Here is a 22,906-nt window from a genome sequence, read left to right as displayed (position 1 = left end):
CAAGAAGTGATGGAGAGAAACTTTTCTGTAACAGAGAAAGAAAAAGCAGCTGAAAAAACAAAGAAACAACAACACCCCCACCTGTCCCTACCCACTCCCCTAGCAATGGGCAAAGAGACACCTTGTTGGTGGTGGGCTTCTTCTATCAGGCAGGGGCAGAGCAAATGTCAGCTCGTTGTTCATCCCAGCTTCATACGGGGTCAGTGGCCAAAGCTGTTTCATGCCTAGGACACAAAAATCAAACCAAATCAAATTCAAGCAGCCCAGTGAGGAAGGAGGAAGACAGAGACCTGCAGACCACTGTGCCACCTACAGACCTTCCCTTCAGCACATAACACAGTGTGTAGACCCCTGCTTGGGGCAATGCCACACAGTGTGGTCTGAGGATGTCACCCAGAGGCCTGCCAGCTGTGTGACCAGCTTCCAACAGCAGCCAGCACAATGTGCAAGTATGGGAGAGAAAAAGAAGTGGAGCAGCTTGAGCATTATGAAGAAAGATGGAACTGGAGACTCAAAGGTGAAGAGGAGAAGCTTGTTGTAAGTGGGCAGCCCAGCCACCTGAGGCCATGGTGAGGTCCCAGCCCGAGCTGCAGCTGAGGGCCATATGTGGGTCCATGGCCAGTCAATAGCAGAGTTTTCTGTCGATGTCTGTGGCTCATATTACCACGAGAGAACATGGAGAAGCCCCTGGTCAGGCCACTCACCAGGGACTGCATTGATGCCCAGGGTCTGTGCAGACCTGGCCATGCCCCCACCGGCCGCTGTGCTCTGGAGAATTGGCCTCACATATCACCTACAGCAACATCTGGGAGAGTGGGCTCTGGTCCTTGCACAGTGGAGCTGGCCCTGGTGGTGGGGATATGGATAAGGCACCATTAGGGCATGAGTGTGGTTTCAGAGTGGTGGTTTTCCTTCCCTGCCCACACCATCTGAGGCAGAAGGGAGAGCTGGCCATAAGGAATGAGAGAAGGAGGTGGTTCTGCCCCTGGCTGGCAGCAACACTCAGGAGCGTTGGCCCTGAACCTCACTTGAGCAGCTCTACTGCCTTTGGTGGGAGGGGCACTAGTGAGCTAGTCCCCCTTCCCCCAACCCATGGTGTAAGCTTGGAGAGCTGGCCCTCCCACATGTTTACTGTGAGGTGGTATAGGTGCAGGTGTGGTGCCCTGCCCTCTCCCCTTCACCCTGACTACTAGCCTCCTGTGGTGTTTGGGAGAGTTGGCCCTGCTGGCATGAGAGCAGGAGAGCTATTCCTGCCCCCTCATGAACTGTGGGACCCTTGCCTTGACCGGGTAGCATACTGGCTGGTGAACTGGCCCAAGGGCATGAGAGGAGAGCAGTGCTGGAGAATGCCCTCTGGTGGTGTGGCTAAGGGAAAATCAGAATGTTGACCACCTTAGCTACCGCCCAAGCTCAGATCCAGTGTTCTGTGTTGACTTATCCCCAGATCTATATCATCTGTAAATGGTTGAGATCCATGAAAGAGCCAGTCTTGCCTATCCAAAACTGCAAGATCTCCATGACACAGGGCAACAACAGGATAACTGGGAAGAGTTCAGATGAGGATCCAATATTTATCATGACACAAAAGCCAGCAAACTCAAAAAAGACCAACGATTCATTACAGTGAGCATTTGCAAGTGCAGAACTGTGGGACTACTGTGGGACACACTATGACATACAACAGCTTCCATGCTGCACTATTGTCTATGTTTTCCGTGTGTGTGTGTGTGTGTGTGTGTGTGTGTGTGTTATTGTAAGGGAAGTTGCTAAAGTGAAGGGCAAATGTTAGAGGATAGGAAGATGAGCATAACTGGAGTACATGATGTGATACTCACAAAGAATCGCTACATTTTTTTTTTAATAAAAAGAAACATCAACAAAAACCTAAACATAAAATGTTGGTTGGGGGAGTGCTGAAGGAGGAAAATAGAGAATATTAATGATCGTACTTTATTGTATATATTAATGAAATACTCAATAGTAAAGATAAATATTTAAGAAGAAAAAGCAGATAAAGTATGGGCTTCATTCTGCAAATTGTTGCAGTTCTTTTCCTTTATATACGATAGGACTTAAATGAGTTTGGGGTGCATACTTTATCAACCAGTGTAGCCATTGATGGTATAATTTCTAACATGTCAATTTTAATTATATAAAGACATTCTGAAGTAGAACTGAACCCACACACCTATGGTCACTTGATCTTTGACAAGGGAGCTAAAACCATCCAGTGGAAGAAAGACAGCATTTTCAACAAATGGTGCTGGCACAACTGGTTGTTATCATGTAGAAGAATGCGAATCGATACATTCCTATCTCCTTGTACTAAGGTCAAATCTAAGTGGATCAAGGAACTTCACATAAAACCAGAGACACTGAAACTTATAGAGGAGAAAGTGGGGAAAAGCCTCGAAGATATCGGAACAGGGAGAAAATTCCTGAATAGAACAGCAATGGCTTGTGCTGTAAGATCAAGGATTGACAAATGGGACCTCATGAAACTGCAAAGCTTCTACAAGGCAAAAGACACCGTCAATAATACAAAAAGGCCAACAACAGATTGGGAAAGGATCTTTACCTATCTTAAATCAGATAGGGGACTAATATCCAATATATATAAAGAACTCAAGAGGGTGGACTCCAGAAAATCAAATAACCCCATTAAAAAATGGGGCTCAGAGCTAAACAAAGAATTCTCACCTGAGGAATACTGAATGACTGAGAAGCACCTGAAAAAATGTTCAACATTCTTAATCATCAGAGAAATGCAAATCAAAACAACTCTGAGATTCCACCTCACAGCAGTCAGAATGGCTAAGATCAAAAATTCGGGTGACAGCAGATGCTGGTGAGGATGCGGAGAAAGAGGAACATTCCTCCATTGTTGGTGGGATTGCAAGCTTGTACAACCACTCTGGAAATCAGTCTGGCAGTTCCTCAGAAAATTGGACATAGTACTACCGGAGGATCCCACAATACCTCTCCTGAGCATATATCCAGAAGATGTTCCAACAGGTAAGAAGGACACATGCTCCAATATGTTCATAGCAGTCTTATTTATAATAGCCAGAAGCTGGAAAGAACCCAGATGCCCCTCAACAGAGGAATGGATACAAAAAATGTGGTACATTTACACAATGGAGTACTACTCAGTTATTAAAAAGAATGAATTTATGAAATTCCTAGGCAAATGGTTGGACCTGGAGGGCATCATCCTGAATGAGGTAACGCAATCACAAAAGAACTCAAATGATATGTACTCACTGATAAGTGGACATTAGCCCAGAAACTTAGTATAGCGATATATAAAATACAATTTGCAAAACACATGAAACTGAAGAAGAATGAAGACCAAAGTGTGGACACTTTGCCCCTTCTTAGAATTGGAAACAATCACCCATGGAAGGAGTTACAGAGACAAAGTTTGGAGCTGAGACAAAAGGATGGGCCATCTAGAGACTGCCATACCCAGGGAGCCATCCCATAATTAGCCTCCAAACGATGACACCACTGCATACACTAGCAAGCGTTTGCTGAAAGGACCCTGATATAGCTGTCTCTTGTGAGACTAGGCCGGGGCCTAGCAAACACAGAAGTGGATGCTCACAGTCAGCTATTGGATGGATCACAGGGCCCCCAATGGAGGAGCTAGAGAAAGTATCCAAGGAGCTAAAGAGATCTGCAACCCTGTAGGTGCAACATTATGAACTAACCAGTACCCCGGAGCTCTTGACTCAAGCTGCTTATGTATCAAAAGATAGCCTAGTCGGCCATCACTGGAAAGAGAGGCCCATTGGACTTGCAAACTTTATATGCCCCAGTACATGGGAACACCAGGGCCAAAAAATGGGAATGGGTGGGTAGGGAAGTGGAGGGGAGGGTATGAGGGACTTTTGGGATAGCATTGGAAATGTAATTGAGGAAAATACGTAATAAAAAAAAGAACTGAATGTAGGTTAATGAAATCATGGGTGGTACAGTGCTGGAGAAATACAGGAGTTGAAGCTTAAAAAGCTGGGATGCCACCACCAATTTGTAAATTTTCTGACCAAGAAATACAAGTGTACTTTAGTAGAAATCTTATGACAATCTCTTGATCTCTCATCCCACTCACTAATGATGTCTAATTTGTCATATCTCCTTACTAAATACCACATTTGTAGGTACCATGTGCTTACGAAGGTTCTGGGGTCATGTTCAGTAGAGGCCTCTGTATGTGCACACACACACACACACATACACACACACACCACACCATACCAAACACACACACATTCACACATACATACACACATATAGACACACCACACAAACACATAACCATACCAAACACAACACACACACACACACACACACACATATATATACATATATAATGTCAAAAGTCATTGTTTCTATATATTATATATTACCTCTACTTCCTGAAATCCTTGCTCGCCATTCCTGCCAGCCTAGTGACTGCTTCGCCAAGACCTTTGGAGGAGATAAAATCATGATGACAAGCAGAAATCCACATTCCTATGTTTACTGCAGCACTGGACATCCAGAATGAACTGAGATGTCTTCCAGCTGATGATGGGTTACAACTATACAATGGACTATTATCTAGCCAAAAAAAAACCCAATAAAATTCTGTGACTTGTGGTGACATAGATGAGACATTAGTTCTTGATAATAAATGAAATAAGCCAGACACAGAATAATAACTATGGTAAGATCTCATTCATGTATGGAAATCAGCAAGTTAATATTATGGAGAAAAGGAAAATACTACATGGTATTGGTCACTAGAGTCAGGAAACAGAAGGCAAGGAGAGACTGACATAACATTCTGTAATGGACATTGTGAAGCAGGACAGTTCTCTTGAGCATCATTGGTATCTATAAACTAAAATTCTTAGTACATATTAGTATTTCATTCTCAAGGAGATTAAATCATTAACTTAATTTTGTTATTTTTAATTTTTGCATGCATTGGATGAATATAATGTATCTCATAAAAGGTATATAAATATGCCTAAATAAAAATAAGATGAGTGTTGATTGTTCTGAAAGTAAGGCTCTTTATTTGAGCACATTGTCCTTTTTGGTAATTATTCTGTTTATACCTCCATGGTTAAGTTTTGAGCATTAAATATTTTACAAGCACTCTCCTGGTTGACAACTCCATTTATGTCTCATAATGATTTGCAAGTTGCTCATGATATTTGAATTCCCTTGAAATAAGTTACAAGGATTATTGGGTGAAGATTAATCCCCCTTGTCACATAATAAGTTATTACATTACTAGATACTTGATTCTTCCGTTTATCTTCCTTGATATTTCATACCTATTCATAAATTTTGACCTTTGTGTTCCCGTTCTATATAATGGCTTTTTAAAATATGGCACATTACTATTTATAAAACCTAAGTCAAGCTTGCGGTAAGGAGTACTTGTGACCATGAACATGTAAATTCGAGTATAGAAACAAATAAACATTGACTATACACTTCACCACATGAGTTAATTCTACATAGAATCATATGCCAATAACAAGTAGTTATCTCTGCTCCCCCTTGATAGAGAACTCCATCATCTTTCACACATGTAGAAAAACACATAAGCTGCTAAAATCCACTGTGCTATAGGCAGCAGAATTAGTTAATAAACTCCTGGTAATCATGGCCTATGTAGAATCTCTAGTGTCATGTTTTGTTCTTTCTATACAAACATTGCTCTGCAGATATATCCCATCACTTGTGTAATTACATTCCCCAGGTCACATGGGAGAACAAAGATAAGGTACAGAGACCCATCATCCTTCAGGGAAATGCTGAGACCACTCAAACACAAGCCTTATGGTGCAGAGACCACTACCAGTTTGCTTTTATGAGATCACCAATCCATACTGGGTAGAAATCTGCTTGGTCTCTCATGTAACAATTAGCAGTTTATTCCCATTGAAATCTTGCTCATCTACTGACAAAGTGGCCAGTAAAGACTTTAGAACAGATAATGATAAATAGGATGTTTATTCACTAAAGCTACCACCAGGAGTAGGCTGTTTCAATGCAATTTTCCTTTACATTCACATGATACTCAATTTCCATCAAATGATAAGGATTAATTTCATGGAAGAAAACAGCTCAGTCCAACAAGTGCAGTAAGTACAACAATACTAATATTTCTTATATAGCAACTAAACTTGAAAACAATTTTATTCCTTGGAAAGAACATTCTATGGAGGGTCCTGATTCTAAACAATATAGAGACATCACCACAGTATAATTTCTCTTCGATGGTGGCTTTAACATGACACTTTTTCTTATCATATTTGAATTATCTTTTAAATGATTCTTATTCCACAAGAGAAAGGAAATGTCAGTTTGTACTATTAGAGATTGCACTAAGCAACTTCTAAATCATATCATAAAGGTAGTAAATGTATGTACTCATTTTATTTGTTGGGAATGTTTTCCTACCCAACAAAATGTCAATGTACTTGTACTACTACTTCTTCTTCTTCTTCTTCTTCTTCTTCTTCTTCTTCTTCTTCTTCTTCTTCTTCTTCTTCTTCTTCTTCTTCTTCTTCTTCTTCTTCTTCTTTAGATATTTTCTTTATTTACATTTCAAATGTTATCCCCTTTCCAGGTTTCCCTTTCAAAAATCCCCTATCTTCTCCCCCCCTGCCCCTGCTCCCCAAGCCACCAACTCCCACTTCCTGGCCCTGGCATTCCCCTATACTGGGGCATAGAACCTTCACAGAACCAAGGGCCTCTCCTATTAATAACCAACTAGGCCATCCTCTGCTACATATACAGCTAGAGCTACGAGTCCCACCATGTGTTTTCTGTGATTGGTAGTTTAGTCTCAGGGAGCTCTGGGGTTACTGGTTAGTTCATATTATTGTTCTTCCTAGGTGGCTACAAACTCCTTCAGCTCCTTGGGTACTTTAGATCATTCATTGGGGACCCTGTGCTCTCTCTAGTGGATGACTGTGAGCATCCACTTCTATATTAGTCAGGTACTGGCATAGCCTCATAGGAGACAACTATATCAGGCTCCTGTCAGCAAGCTCTTGTTGGCATATGCAATAGTGTCTGGGTTTGGTGGTTATTTATGGGATGGCTCCAAAGGTGGGGCAGTTTCTGGATGGTCATTCCTTCAGTCTCTGCTCCAAACTTTGTCTCTGTAACTCCTTCCATGGGTATTTTGTTTCCCCTTCTAAGAAGGTTCCAATTGTCCACAGTTTGGTCTTCCTTATTCTTGAGTGTCAGGTGTTTTGCAAATTGTATCTTGGGGATTCTGAGCTTCTGGGCTAATATCCACTTATCAGTGAATGCATATCATTTGTGTTCTTTTGTGATTGGGTTACCTCACTTAGGATGATATCCTTCATATCCAACCATTTCTCTAAGAATTTCATGAATTCATTGATTTTAATAGCTGAGTAGTACTCCATTGTGTAAATGTATCACATTTTCTGTATCCATTCCTCTGTTGAAGGACATCTGGATTCTGTCCAGCTTCTTGCTGTTATAAATAAGGCTGCTACGAACATAATTGAGCATGTGTCCTTATTACAAGTTGGAGCAACTTCTGGGTATGTGCCCAGGTGAAGTATTGTTGGATCTTCTGGTAGTACTATATCCAATTTTCTGAGGAACCACCAAACTGATTTCCAGAGGTGTTGTACCAGCTTGCAATCCCACCAGCAATGGAGGAATGTTCCTCTTTTTCTGCATCCTCGCCAGCATCTGCTGTCAACTGCGTTTTTGATCTTAGCCATTCTCACTGGTGTGAGGTGAAATCTCAGGGTTGTTTTGAATTGCATTTTCCTGATGATTAAGGATGTTGAACATTTTTTAGGTGATTCTCGGCCATTCAGTATTCCTCAGTTGAGCATTCTTTGTTTAGATCTGTGCATCATTTTTTTTACTAGAGTTATTTGGTTTTCTGGAGTCTAACTTCTTGATTTCTTTTTATATATTGGATATTAACCCCCTATCAGATTTAGGATTGATAAAGAAAGACCTTTTCTCAACTTGTTGGTTGCCATTTGTCTTATTGACATTTGCCTTACAGAAGCTTTGCAATTTTATAAGGTCCCATTTGTAAATTCTTGATCTTACAGCACAAGCCATTGCTGTTCTGTTCAGGAATTTTCCCCCTATGCATATATCTTTGAAGCGTTTCCCCACTTTCTTCTGTATAAATTTCAGTGTCTCTGGTTTTATGGTTTTATGTGGAGTTCCTTGATTCACTTAGACTTGAGCTTTGTATGAGGAAATAAGAATGGATCAATTTGCATTCTTCTACATGATAATCGCCAGTTGTGCCAGCACCATTTGTTGAAAATGCTGTCTTTTTTCCACTGGAAGGTTTTAGCTACTTTGTCAAAATCAAGTGACCATAATTGTGAGGGTTCATTTCTGGGTCTTCAGTTCTATTCGATTGATCTACCTGTCACTGTCCAAGTAGCATGCAGTTTTAATGACAAATGCTCTGTAGTACAGCTTGAGGTCAGGGATTCTGATTCCACCAGAGGTTCTTTTATTGTTGAGAATAGTTTTTGCTATCCTAGGTTTTTTGTTATTCCAGATGAATCTACAAGTTGCCCTTTCTAACTCTGTGAAGAACTGAGTTGGAATTTTGATGGAGATTTCATTGAATCTGTAGATTGCTTTTGGCAAGATAGCCATTTTTATTATATTAATCCTGCCAATCCGTGAGCATGGAAGATCTTTCCCTCTTATGAGATCTTCTTCAATTCTTTCTTCAGAGACTTGAAGTTCTTATCATACAGATCTTTCACTTCCTGGGCATTATTATTATTAGATGGAAAAATATCCTTTTCATGAGAGCAAAAGGAAAAAAAAAGCACATTTAGACAATAAATCTCACTTCCTAATTTAAATAAATAAATAAATAAATAGCTCCTTGAAGTTGCAAAAATATAGCCATGTTGGGACATTCAGAGATATGTCCTAAGATGTCACTTATGGAAGAGTAAGGAATATCTGGTGACATCTAAACCCTGTCTCTGTTGCTTTGAATGAAAATGACCCACAGGGCATCACACTTTCTGGAAGTGTTGCCTTGTTAGATGTCACTGGGGGTAGATGTTTTGAGAGTTTAGGTCCAGTGTTACTCTCTCTTCCTGCTGCCTGCTAATTCAGATGCAGAACTCTCAGCTATCTCCCTTAGAACCATGTGTGCCTGAATGTTGCCATGCTCCTTATTATGACTGTGATGAACTAAACCTCTAAACTGTAAGCCAGCCTCAACTAAATGCTTCTGTTCATAAGAGTTGCCATGGTCTTGGTGTCTTGGAGGTAAAACAGGAGGTACCCAGTGCTAAGCCACCCTTATAAAAACAGCTGGATGCTAGGAAAGCTGCCTTCATACTTGGGCTTTGACATTGGGGCCACGCAGACATGGCCATTAGCAGTCAGGAGAGCCAGGAAGAATGCTTCATTCACCTCATGTCATTTACACTATCCCCCTGCTCCTGGTTTAGGGACCACATCTACTCTATCTAAAATCCTCTGTCCAAAGGGCCATTCATGACTCACCGTAATAAATGGCTATAGTAGACAAACCACTCAGATACTTTTAGATCAGAGTAGCAGGTTCAGTTCTGCACTGTGGATGTTTTAGTCTCCATACACTGGATTCACTTCATTTAAACTGAGGGTAGTTGTCAGAGGGAACCCTTGCTTTAATCAGGCAAGAGTCATAACCTTTGCTTTGGTTGTCCAAAGTCAATTGCAGTATTCCTTCCTGCATCAACATGATTCAGATAGCCAACAAATGAAACCTAATTTATTCTGTTACAAGTTTTTATGATTACAGCTCATAATTCACTCAAAAATCATATTATTTTAAGGTAATCTCTAGACCCTTCCAGAAGACTCAATGCCTGTTTGTTGTATGTTGCATCTTTTAACTGTGTTTCTCTCCAATAAATAAGAGAGCTTAGAAAGAAATGTAAAACTTGATTCAAATATTGTGTCTTTAACGAAAGCATGGCTTCATTTATTTCAATGCATTGAAGAACTATATCACCTAAGGATGACATGAAGCACTCTGACTTTTATTTAATCAAGGCTTATGTGTTGCATGCCCTAACATCCCTGTAAGTAGAAGCTCCATTCCCACTGTTGGAACAGCTGGGAGAGGTGGGATTTAAGGATTTGTAGGGATCCTTAAGTCACCGGGATTATGTTCAGGGAAGGAAAATCCCATGCTTCCTGCTGATCCGTAAGAGTGCCTTGAAGGGTTATTACCAAGGGAAAGCCTCTCTCCAGCATGCTGCATCACTGGAACCTTGGCTCCTGAAGGCACTTCTCATGCCTCCTGCTGATGCTTAAGCAGTTTGGCTCCACACACCATTCTTTGCTTCCTGCACTGAACACAGTAACTTATCCCTGCCTGTTCTTTGTGCTGAGACTTCACTGGAGTTTGCTTTGTCAGACTCCAAAAGCCATGAATAAATAAGCCTCTTCATCCATAAACCATGATGAGTATTTTAACACAGAGATAAAAACTAACATACATGGAGATTATTTGGTTTAGAATTTTAATGTAGTTTATTTTCAACTGGTGTAAAAATATTAATGGGTAGCATGTAACATTCTGTTCTATGATATATTGTGTGACACTTAAACCTGATCACACATCCCATGTTTCCTTAAATAGTTACCTCTCTTTCTGGTGAGAATATTGCAAACCCTATTTCTAGCCTTGTGAAATACATGGTACATTACCACTCTCTGGAGTGTCCTTCCGATGAGGCAGCATGGCAGAACTTCTTCCTGTCCAGTTGTGATTTATTACCTGCAGATACGTTTTTCTTTCCCCACCCCTCCACCACCCTCAAATCATTTAAGATAGTGAACCAGGTTCAGTAAGAACCAAGCTTGAAAAAAACTAGCCTCTAGGTTGGTTACCAAGCACAGGTAACATAGATATATATTACTAACTAGAGCAAAATGAAACCGAGAGACCTGTGCATGCAGGTCTCCATATATTTCCATGGGCCCAGACAAAGACAGTTACATCCATATGTATGTCTACAGAGTAAGAACATTTATAGCCACTGTTTATAACTGTCAAGAATCTTTACAGGTAAGACAATGTTTAGAAAAGCAACAGAAAACATAGCAGTTAAAATACATTGCCATAGACTAGGTTTTATGTTCCCTGCTTTGGCAGTGGGATGGAATTAAATCTGTGCAATGGTCATCCCCTATGCTTTAGCACTTGAGTTGTTTACAAACGTTTTCACAAGAGAAACCTCTGCCCAGCTCATTCACATTCAATTTCCTGTTCACATAACTGACATCGGTGACTTGCTCCAGAGAGCATTGTTGGAAAAAATTCCATTGACTCAGCACACATTCACTGTAGAAGCTGAACATTAAAATGAAAGTGAAGTTCTTAGAACTGTGAAAGGCACATGTAATTTTCCCTTCTATAGACTCAGGTTTAATAATAGGTATGTCAGGGAAAGTACAGGTCTAGCAAGGGAAGGAATAGAAAGTCAACTACTGCGTGTTGCTCATGGGTAAGAATTTAGAGTCTTTATTTGGCATAAAAGTCCACTAGATGAAAAAAAAATTTTCACAGATGCTTTAGAATCATCCATCTTTGAGAAAAACAATTAGTTGGGATCTATTAGAAAGAGGTTCACGGGGACCCCTTGCCCTCATGCTGTCTTAACAGCTTCAATAATCTTTCACTCGCCCGTGTTGTAAGATGTCAAGGGAATCATCTCAGAGTGTGGCTAATAGGAGTGAAGAATATCTGGGGAAATCACGTATTCCAAAATTTCTTTCTCATTACATTAGTCTCTCAACTTAAAGAAACTTTAGAATCTGATTTACACACAATCTTTAAGAAACTTAATTATTAGTGCAGAAAGATTGTGTCAATCTTTTGTTGATTTGTTGATTAAGCCTGCTGGGAGTTTCTACCAAAAATAAAATATGTTTTACATTTTCTTTGCATGGTTATGCATATAAAACTTCAGCGATTGATTTTTTACTCAATTTTTAAGATGATGAGGTGCTAAATATAAAACCATTACCTTTAAATATTGTTGAATAAGATTCTTGTTATATGTTTTCTAGTTGTGTTAACTTAGAAGAATTGATGATACACATGTATATACATGGTGGGAGATTATAAAGACAAGATTATGAGTTATATTTTCTCTTCTAGATTAACACAGAGACCTAAAGTGTGACCTGTATAGCCATGATAAAATTAGGTGTATTACAAGAAATGAACTGAAAATATGGAACAGGGGTCTATTCTGAAGAAAGTTTACTGCAAACTTCTTGCTTCTATCAAAGACAGTTCTAAAACATTGCAACTTCTTTTAGGGAAATATATATGTATGTGTGTATATATATATATATATACATATGTCTAGAGTACTTAAGAATATCTCTGAAGCTCCTAATCATCACTGCCTCTCAGCAAGCAGTGTCAAGGCTTCAGATAGGACAGTTACCGAGACTTTGCTCCACCCAACTTCCCTTCTTATGGCTTGATTTATCTTGACCATGTGAACACCCCTTGTACTGATTTTTTTTTTTTTTTTGCTGTGGTCTGAGTGACTGACATGAACCTAATTCCATGCCTCCCTTCCTACCAATACCCACCTTACTTCACTTCCTGCTTTAAAAATTCCAAGTTCTTGATCATAGGTGATAGAGGCTAATTATCCAATGTAAATCTTTCTGTTGCTTAGGACAGATTTTTAACTATTGGATCTATGGGTGGAAGACTCTACTTTACTCACACCACATAGCTAGAGATCATTTCCACATATTGTATATATCCTTGGATTGTCATAATTTGGAGATGAGACAGCAGAAACTTTACATCAAACCTTTGACCAATTTCTTAATTATTTACCATGTCAAAAAAAACTTTAATGGTGTTGTTTTTATTGCACCCTTGTGGATCGTTTGCTAAAAAAGCAATTTGCTAGCATGAAAATAAATTAGCTTTATTGCATCCTGCCGGTGTTCATCGCAGAACAGTGCAGACGGTTCTCTCCCGGACTCATTTTCCACCCTTGCCAACAGTTTTCCTCTTAACTCTAAAAGCCTTTATTTTTCACATCATAAGAAGGTAGAGTTGGTTATTCCTCATGATTAAAAACACTAAATACTGTCATTAATTTATCTTGCAGGTTCAACTGATGTGGGGCCCATAACATTATTCATCATACTAAATTAGCAGGAAGTAAACACTGACAATGTTTTCATAATATTGAATTAAATCTTACCCCCTCTTTATGCAAATGAAACATTCAAATTAGAGAGATATTTAGCAACTTATTAAATTTCCAGGGAGAAAGAGATACATGGATTATCAACATACTCTCGTGTTTTGTTTACAATGTGCAAATGGTTTAAACATTCTTAAGTAAGTATGATGCATTTTAGGAGAATACAATGGCACACTTACTTAGGGATAGTGGAGGGCAGTGTAACAGTATATATAAGGGAACATTAACAAGCATAGCATGGATTTCACAGAACTTTAAGGATAAAGTGTGACTTAATAAAAGACTAAATCAAGTCTAATTAAATGACATGTGTGCTCTTTAACTTGTTAACTTATGAGAAGGAAGATGGCAATGATTCTATAATAAATGGGAGAGACTCTACTGTGCTCATTATATTCACTTCCTTGCCTGCATATCTAATGTTCTAATACTCATTCACGTGGCATTGCTTGCATTAGAAGATTGTGCCACTTACTCCTGACCAATCATATTCCATTCCTTTCAAATAGTTTTTTTACTACAACAAACCTTGTTGACAGACATTTTATTGCTGTTGGAACTCTCCCCCCCCCTCCGACTTTAATGAGACTCAGAAATGAAACACCTCAACAAAATTTACTGAACAATTAACTGGAGAATCTACAACATAAAGTGCCATCAGTCTTCGGGCATCATAATCTTCAGGTGGTATCTAGCCTTATAATTAGCACTAACATGCAAAGGTGTACGATACAAATATATACATATATTCCAATGTGATCTGTTATGCATAATTATTATAAAATCACATGTGGTAAATATACAGATAGTGATCATAATCGCTAAACATGTCTCAGTTAAATTTACAAATTTTCATCAGTTTTGTGCTCTGTAGTTCCTCTCATGGGAAACACATTATCTTTCCCATGGCAAAGCTGTGGTCTAAAGACTGGACTATTGCCCTGGTAGGGGAGTGGTTCCCAAGCATTTAGAATCCTCGGAGTTACACTGACAGACATCAGTGGATTTCATGGAAATTCTTAGAGACTCTTCGACTCAAAAATCCTTGTTTCCCTACTAGCTCTGAAAATTGATTTCTGCTGTGGTACCTCAGGCGTCTCAACTTCTTGCTTTCAATTTCAAGACTGAAATTAGAGAATTTTAATGTGTTTCTTGCTGTGTCAATGTATTGAATATAGGATCTCACACATGTCAGGTGAGTGTTCTACAACTGACATCACAGGCTGAGCTCTGCCAAAATTAGATCCGTTTGTTTATGTGAGATTAGGTCTCACAAAATCAGCAAGTAGCCCAGGTTGCCACAAATATATGGCAGTGCTCCTGACTTTAGTATCCCAAGTGCTGGATTTAGAGGTACAACAACCTTGAAAATTAGTTTTGTATGTATATCCTTATCTACATAATTAGCTGATGAATTAAGGTATGAAATTCATGTAGTTAATTACCAATTTAGTGTTCTTATTAAAGTTAATTTTTATATGAAGCTTTTGTATCAAAATGATGAGTGCAGGATTTGCAATCACAGCCCTAGAAGAGAGGCAAGGTAGTTTTCTGGTTTTATGATTCATTCCCCTCCCTTCCAAACATAGAGCAGTGGGTATAACATAGAGTTCCCTAGCTCCCATCATCCTTGTTCTCCGTTGGTTTGCATTTTCTTTGTATTAGCAGAGTGTCATGTTCACAATAAATACCAAGCTACATTTTGGAGATGATACTCTGTCATACTTGTAAGAGTGTGAGAGGTCCTGGATTTGAGTCTCAGTACTGAAAAAGGAAAAGTTACTGAGTTTTTAAAGTTCTTTTAAAAGTTTTAAAGTTTTAAAAAGAAGATTTTTATTGAAGTCAAATATATACACTCATTAAATTATTCTAGAGACCCTAGAAATTACCATTATTTTTAGTTCTAAGATAAAAAGTAATTGTCATAATTCATCTGAAAGGAAGGGTAGTCAGCTGAACTTCCTGCCTAGAATAAGTTGGGTCTGTATCAGTTGCATTTCTCCTTGATAGGACCAAATTCTGATGAGCAAATTACTTGAGAAAGCATCTGTCTCACTCCATCAGGAGGAGAAGGTATGGTAACTTCAGGTTAGAGGGAGCATGTGGTTTGGGCTTCTCACATCTTAAAGGACCAGGAAGAAGATCAAAGAGGATTACAGCACTCAGTCTGAATTCTTCTTTCCCAGTTCACTCAGTGCATGGTAGCTAGCCTGGGGTAGTTTCACATACCTGCAAACTAAATTTTGCTTCCTCAGTTAAACCTCATTAGAAAGTATATCATAGACACACCCAGAGCTGAGTCCTATGTGACTCTAAATGAAATCAAATTGACAGTGAAGATTAACTATCACATACTATCTCTAGGTTAGCTCATAATTTGTACATACTTAGGGTAAAATAAGAATTCAGTGCAAATATTGAAATGGAAATTTATAGCTTTACCTGCAGAATTTGTCTTTCTTTAGATAAATGGCTACAAAATTCTAAAACAGTTTTTCAGTGTTCATTCTTGGTGTTTGATGAATCTTACCATAACTGATTTCTTTCCTTAGAATTATCAACTTGACACATTTCATTGACATTGTGTTCTATTGTAACTTCTTCATGTAGACTGTGTTCATACTCAAGCTAGTATTTTATAGCAGCAATCTTAGAGATAATAAGGCAGAGTTACACTAAATTTTAGCTCTGAAAAATGAAGCCTTTCTGGAATACTGTGTCTAATGAAGGGGAAAATTGTACCAGATACTTAGTCAGGAATTGAAATTTACCCAATGGACTTGAGTCTTTTGCTACATATTTATCAAGCAGTATCTACAAGCAAGAACACTGTCTCCATATTTCACCCCAGAGGGGAAGAAAATGATGTCTTTTTTTTAAACAAGGAGTTCTATCATTTAGTTGGAAAAGGAAAAATAAACTGTAAACTGTGAAACCAAAAACCACAATGGGGAAAAAAGGAAGCTATTTTGTAGGCACAGGCCCTCAGGGCAAGCAAGGAACACAAGGAAAAAAAATTTTTTTGAGTTTTGCAGTTTTATTTTAATTATATATTTTCTTTATTTACATTTCAAATGCTATCCTGAAAGTTCCCTATACGCTCCCTCCACCCCGCTCCCCTACCCCCTCACTCACACTTCTTGGCCCTGGCGTTCCCCTGTACTGGGGCATAAAAAGTTTACACGACCAAGGTGCCTCTCTTCCCAATGATGGCCAACTAGGCCATCTTGTGCTACAAATGCAGCTAGAGATACGAGCTCTGGGGGTACTGGTTAGTTCATATTGTTGTTCCACCTATAGGGTTGCAGACCCCTTCAGCTCCTTGGGTGCTTTCTCTAGCTTCTTCATTGGGCAATTTCATTACTTACTCTTAGATCTGAAGAGGTCAGAGGGATTAGAGTTTGCTTGTTTAATAGGGTTTCAGTTGGGATGGGGATTTTAGATAGGTTTAGACAGCATGAGGAAGATGTGTAAAGGGAGATAGATTAGAAACATCCAACCATACACATGCTCAGAACAATTTTCAAAGGTCACTATTTTGATCTGAGAAGGGAAGAGCTCACCAAAGGTTGTGCAGGTAACACATGAGGCCAAACCCACCAGCTGATCATCAGTAGTTCATGAGAGAGATACAGCAGTAACAGAATAAACTTTGTACTGCAGCACAGCAGCTGATTTTAATGTATCAACTACATTAAAGGTGGATAAAGGAGAGGTTCAAAGTGAGGAAGTTCTCCTAGGCATTTACAACATCTAGGAAGAGTTTAAAGGGTTAAGCACAAAACTGTATGGACAGCCTAAGTTAGTTCTGAAGGATTTCAGATATAGATAGTGAGAAGCAATCCTGAGATCAGACTGGATGATGAGAGGCAAAGAATACTTTGACGTACAATGTTCACTACTGCCTCTAATCTGAAGAGTCAGGGCTGGGGATGCAGCTCAGTTAGGAGACTCTTTTCCCTGTCATCAGTGAAGTCATAGGTTCATTCAATATAACCACATAAACCTGAAATGTTGGCTCACACCTGTAATCCCCAGACTCAAGAGGTGTAGGCACAGGGACAGATGTCCAAGATAGTCTTTGGCTAGTGGGTTCTAGAACATCATTGATCGTCTGGAAACCTGTCTAAATAAAATCAATCAAACAAAAGAGATAATATGAAAAAGCACAATTGGATTTGTCATCAGAAAGGTATCCCCAGAGCCTGCAATTCTTGTTGAAGAATTTACAATGAAAATGTGAAAAGCTCTATCTAAAATTATGAATGAGAATGTTCCATCCAAAATATGAAAAGTTTGTTTCTGTGAATTTGTGAAAGTTCATACTACCAACGGGGTATGGAGGCTCCTCTGTGAATCACTGCAGCACTCTCATAGAATAAAAAAAAAACCAAAACCTCATGAGAGTGTTGCAGAGGGAAGGAAGGCAGTGGAGGTGGGAAGGAGATGAGTTATAGAAGGTATAATAATCAGAATGAAGCCGGGTGGTGGTAACACATGCTTTTAGTCCCAGCATTTGGGAGGCAGAGGCAGGCAGATTTCTGAGTTTGAGGCCAGCCTGTTCTACAAAGTGAGTTCCAGGACAGCCAGGGCTACACAGAGAAACCCTGTCTCAAAAAAAAAAAAAAAATCAGAATGAAAGCAACAACTTCAATGAAAATTAAAATACACATACATTTCACTAAGATGTACTTAATTGCTAACATTGACTTTGGCATTTAGCATTTGATTCCTTCTGTGTGGAAGGCATGTAAATAAGGGTCATTTTGAATTCCTTGTTAGGGAAAAGCAGATACTGTCATTTTTTTTAGTACTGTGTCAAATGTGGAATGCAACCATAGACTTAGAAAGAGACACTTCTATGTCAATAATAGTAGAAGTATGGTAGGGTAGAGCTTGCTGGGTCTGCACACACTTGGACTTAAGTGGCTCTTGATGCTGACCAGTGATATCATTTGGAAATTAATATCTTATTTTTCCCTTTGCCAGAGTAAGTAAAATGTAATTCAGTGGATGGATTGGTATGAGCAAGGCATACAAATATCCAATGGCAGCAGCAGTGAAACACTTAAAACGGAAAGCCATTGCATTAAGCAATGGTGTCTCCTTGGGCTTCTGCTTCTATTGAGATCCTTGCCTGTCTGGGATTCTCCCTTTTAGCTGTCCTATTGTAAGCATTCCAAATTAAACTCTTGTCTGCAATGCCTTTGAACACTAGTTCCTGGCTCCTGACTACATCCTCAGCAGTTTTAGATACATACGTTTGCTTTTTGGAGGCAGCTTATTATAACCGCATAGATTAGGAAATGTGCACTGCACATAGATAGTAACCTGCAAGCTGGAGTTTTGGATAGACTGTTTTATAACAGCAATACAAAGAATACAGGAGTATTCACTCTGGCAGCTTTCCTGGTGCAATCCCACTCATGCCACTGGTGAATGCCTAAGCCTTGCCTTCTAACCCTTGCCTGCCAAAGGCCAGATTTGGCTTAGAGAAAGGTTCTGAGAAAGAGGTGTCTGGGTGCAGTGAAATAAAAAACTCAAAGTCAAATCTTGGGTCCAAGCTGGAGACAGCTTTCCAGCCCGCTTTCTCTCTGTTCAGCCTCCAACCTGCCTTCTCCAGTCTGCTTTCTCTCTGTTCTGCCTCCAGCCTGCCTTCTCCAGCCTGCTTTCTCCAGGCTGCTTTCTCTCTGTTCTGCTTCCTTTCTGGAGATCTATCTCCAAACAGCCTTTTCTTTTTATTCTGCCGTAGACAATTCTCCAAGAGATTCTCGCTATTCTAGAAAATTCTCTGGATAGCTCATCTCCTACAGATAATAGGCCCATATCAATCTATTAATTTACTTCATGTTTCTTTTTATTGTCCTATGAATCAACATCCCAAGATCCCAGCCCCTTAATTCTTAGGAAATGGCAAGATACATTTTTTTTTTTAACATTGCAAAAGAATTCAGAGATCTGACTGCCTCTGTTAAGCACATAAGATAAACTAGCTGCCTGGGACCCAGTCCTGAAATTATCATTTCTACCACATCCAGGCCTAACCATGCTCTGTCCCAGACTGATCCTGAACACAGGAATTTGTCTGAGTATTTGTATTAAGCATAAACAAAACAACTTAGCTGGATGGAATCTCTTGTAATCACTACTCCCCAAATTCCTTTATCTCCTTCCTAAGTATCTTTCTGGCATGTTGATTCAATGCATCTGCCTTTGTTCCTTTAAGTTCCTGAAGCACCTCATAATAATTCATAGTACACTTATTATTTGCATAGTTGAGAAACTTTATATTTTTGAACTTGTGTTTTAAGAGTTCTTTTTCACACCCTTAAGGGGCCAAGGCTTTACCATTTTACTAAGGCAGTAGCTAATCTTTTGCTGCAGACTCATGCTGTCTCTGATTGTCATAAACATTCCTTAAAGTTGTAAAATATCTACATTATTATACAAACAAGCCTTATGGCTGGGGCAGTAATCCACACTCTTGGAGACCCTTGTCTGCTGTCCCTATTCCAGGGGCAGAATCCCTGCCTTTATGTCCCACCAAGGCTATGTTGGATCACCACTTGCTCAGCAGGAGGAGTTCCAGAGCAGGGTCATCACCTCCCAGGGCATTCAAAGGGTAAGTTTTAACAGTACAGTCAGGGAAGAGATGGTAGAAGACAGAAGGTATATGCATCTTTCAGTATAAACGTGGGAAGAACGTATGCAAGGGTATTTATCGCTGCACGTATGGCGTATTCTGAGACAAAAACAGTACTACATAGTATATGAGTGAGTTGCACTGAAAAACCTAGAATATAAGAAACACACAGTGTAGTACATAGTATATGAGTGAGTTGCACTGAAAAACCTAGAGGGTTTGACTAGAAAGCTGGGGGAAGCCAAGTTCTTAATTTCTATGGTTTGTTTTAAGAAAAAGGGGTTGAGGGGAAATTTTCTGATATATATATATATATATATATATATATATATATATATATATATATGTGTGTGTGTATATATATATATATGTGTGTGTGTATGTATATATATATATATATATATATATATATATATATATATAAAATATTTAGCTACGCCATTGGATAATTTGAAATACAATATAATAATAACCCAAAGAGTTAAAACCCAAAATCCCATACTAGGGACATGACTTAGTATACCCTCACTGGAGGGCATGCTTTGTTGGTTGTGGTTTTGGTTTTTTATCCATACATAATTCTCTTTAGGCCTTTGAAGCCTAAATTTTACAATGCTACCAAAAATTCAGAGTTTCTATCTAAATTTCTATCAATTGTTTTATTTGTTTAAAATTTGGACCGTGTCGAAAATTGAGCTGTAAAGCGTGGCAGAAACAAATTCCTCAACCCCAGTGGAAAAAGGTTCCAATACTTTTATTTGTTCATAAATGGCAAAAGCAAATGAAAGGTAAAACAGGCCCACATTCATTCGTTCACACAAACACTGTCTTACTAGCCTTTCCAGTCTGGCAGGCGAATCCTCACTGCAGGTAAGGTCGACTGGGTGTTCCTGGATTCAGATCCGCTGGAGTATAGCTGTGGCATCTTGCGTGGGGTCCACGCAGACTTATTTCTCGATCCTAAGTTTCTCCACCGGGCTCTCGGGACTTGAGCGATTTTGCCATGCCAGACCGGAGTTTTAAAACTAAATTCAGTCAGTTACAATTAGGCCGTTCCATGCATCATGTCATGCACTGCATTCTTTATCATCCTTGAACCACTAATTCTACCGCCCCATATCTGCAGCAGAGGAAATTCCTGGCAATTTCCACAGCTCCAGGAAAAATGCCCTCTGAGACTATCTGTTCTTTACGGACAGAGTCTCACTAGCCCAGACTAGTTAGCTAGTCTCACTTGTTAGTTAGGTCCTTGAACTTCTGGCAATCCCACTGCCTCGGCATTTTATGTCTAATAACCTGGGCTGTGATGAGTAGGAGCTCAAAACATATGAGGTGATGAAGATAGAGAAGTCAGAGCTACAGAAGGAGTGGAAAACTCTCCCGCTTGCTGCTGCTCTTTCCTCACTGGGCACTGACCAGCTTCAGTGCCATCAGAAGCTGCTGTTTTCTGCGTAGGGGCCACTGAAGAGAAGTGAAATCCCAGGGTACAGAGGAATTTTTATTTTTCCACACGTATTTATCAGCTATGTATATAGCTGTGAAAACAGAACCAAGAAAGGAATGTCCTCTAAACGACAGCCTCCCCTGGAGCATGACAAGCGTGGGGTTGGTAAACAAATTATGTTTATACATTGGTACACTGGACTCAGTTTTGTTACTATTTCAAGCTGACACATGGGAGTTCACAGCTTTCGTCTGATTGTAGCCACGTCATATATATATAAAAATATGAAACCCAAGAAAAAAAAATGAGTGTCCCAAGCTGTGTGAAAGCAGGATTTTGAAACAAGAAACACCTGTTTCCTTTATCAGTTTAAAATGCTTCACGAAAGAATTGAAAAAATTCTCAAGGTGACAAAATTCACTTAAAACTCACTTTTATTTTTTTAATATATTTGTTAATTAGGTATTTACATTTCAAATGCTATCCCAAAAGTCCCCCATACCCTCCCCCGCCTACTCCCCTACCTACCCACTCCCACTTCATGGCCCTGGCGTTCCCCTGTACTGGGGCATATAAAGTTTGCAATACCAAGGGACCTCTCTTCCCAATGATGGCCAACTAGGCCATCTTCTGCTACATATGCAGCTAAAGACAGGAGCTCCGGGGTTACTGGTTAGTTCATATTGTTGTTCCATCTATAGGATTGCAGACCCCTTCCTCTCCTTGAGTACTTTCTGTAACTCCTCCATTGGGGGCCCTGTGTTCCATCCAATAGCTGACTGTGAGCATCCACTTTTGTGTTTGCCAGGCATTGGCATCGCCTCACAAGTGACACCTATATCAGGGTCCTTTCAGCAAAATCTTGCTGGCATATGCGATGGTGTCTCTGTTTGGAGGCTGAGTATGGGATGGATACCCGGGAATGGCAGTCTCTAGATGATCCATCTTTTCCTCTCAGCTCCAAACTTTGTCTCTGTAACTCCTTCCATGGGTGTTTTGTTCCCAATTCTAAGAAGGGACAAAGTGACCACACATTGGTCTTCGTTCTTCTTGAGTTTCATGTGTTTTGCAACTTGTAACTTGGGTATTCTAAGTTTCTGGGTTAATATCCACTTATCAGTGAGTACATATCATGTGAGTTCTTTTGTGATTGGATTACCTCACTCAGGATGATACCCTACAGGTCCATCCATTTGCCTAGGAATTAAATAAATTAATTCTTTTTAATAGTAGAGTAGTATTCCATTGTGAAATATACCACATTTTCTGTATCCATTCCTCTGTTGAGGGACATCTGAGTTCTTTCTAGCTTCTGGCTATTATAAATGAGGCTGCTATGAACATAGTGGAGCATGTGTCTTTATTACCAGTTAGAATATCTTCTGGAATCCATAGCCACTATGCCTCAAGATCTCCATACCAAGATCCAGATTGGAAATTTCTATCTCCAAACCTCCAAATAAGGGTGCATGGTGAGCCTTCCATTTCTGGATTGTAGTTCATTCCAAATGTAGTCAAGTTGACAACCAG

At 39.5% G+C, this 22,906-nt stretch overlaps 1 protein-coding gene and 1 non-coding gene across 5 annotated transcripts in view; both read left to right on the top strand.

The window, feature by feature from the left end:
- Cntn5 (contactin 5) overlaps positions 1-22,906 on the top strand; it is a 1,232,986-nt gene that overhangs the window by 541,041 nt on the left and 669,039 nt on the right. The gene's annotated exons all lie outside the window — the stretch shown is intronic.
- Positions 96-237, top strand: LOC115032021 (small nucleolar RNA SNORA48). Its single transcript, XR_003837669.1, has one exon. It is a non-coding gene; the product is annotated as a small nucleolar RNA SNORA48 (small nucleolar RNA).

Source organism: Mus caroli, unplaced genomic scaffold, assembly GCF_978045245.1.
Source record: "Mus caroli unplaced genomic scaffold, Mus_caroli_1 scaffold_11, whole genome shotgun sequence".
NCBI classification, from domain to species: Eukaryota; Metazoa; Chordata; class Mammalia; order Rodentia; family Muridae; genus Mus; species Mus caroli.
The sequence above is the reverse complement of the archived record's forward strand: the minus strand, read 5'-3'. Positions and strand labels throughout refer to the sequence as shown.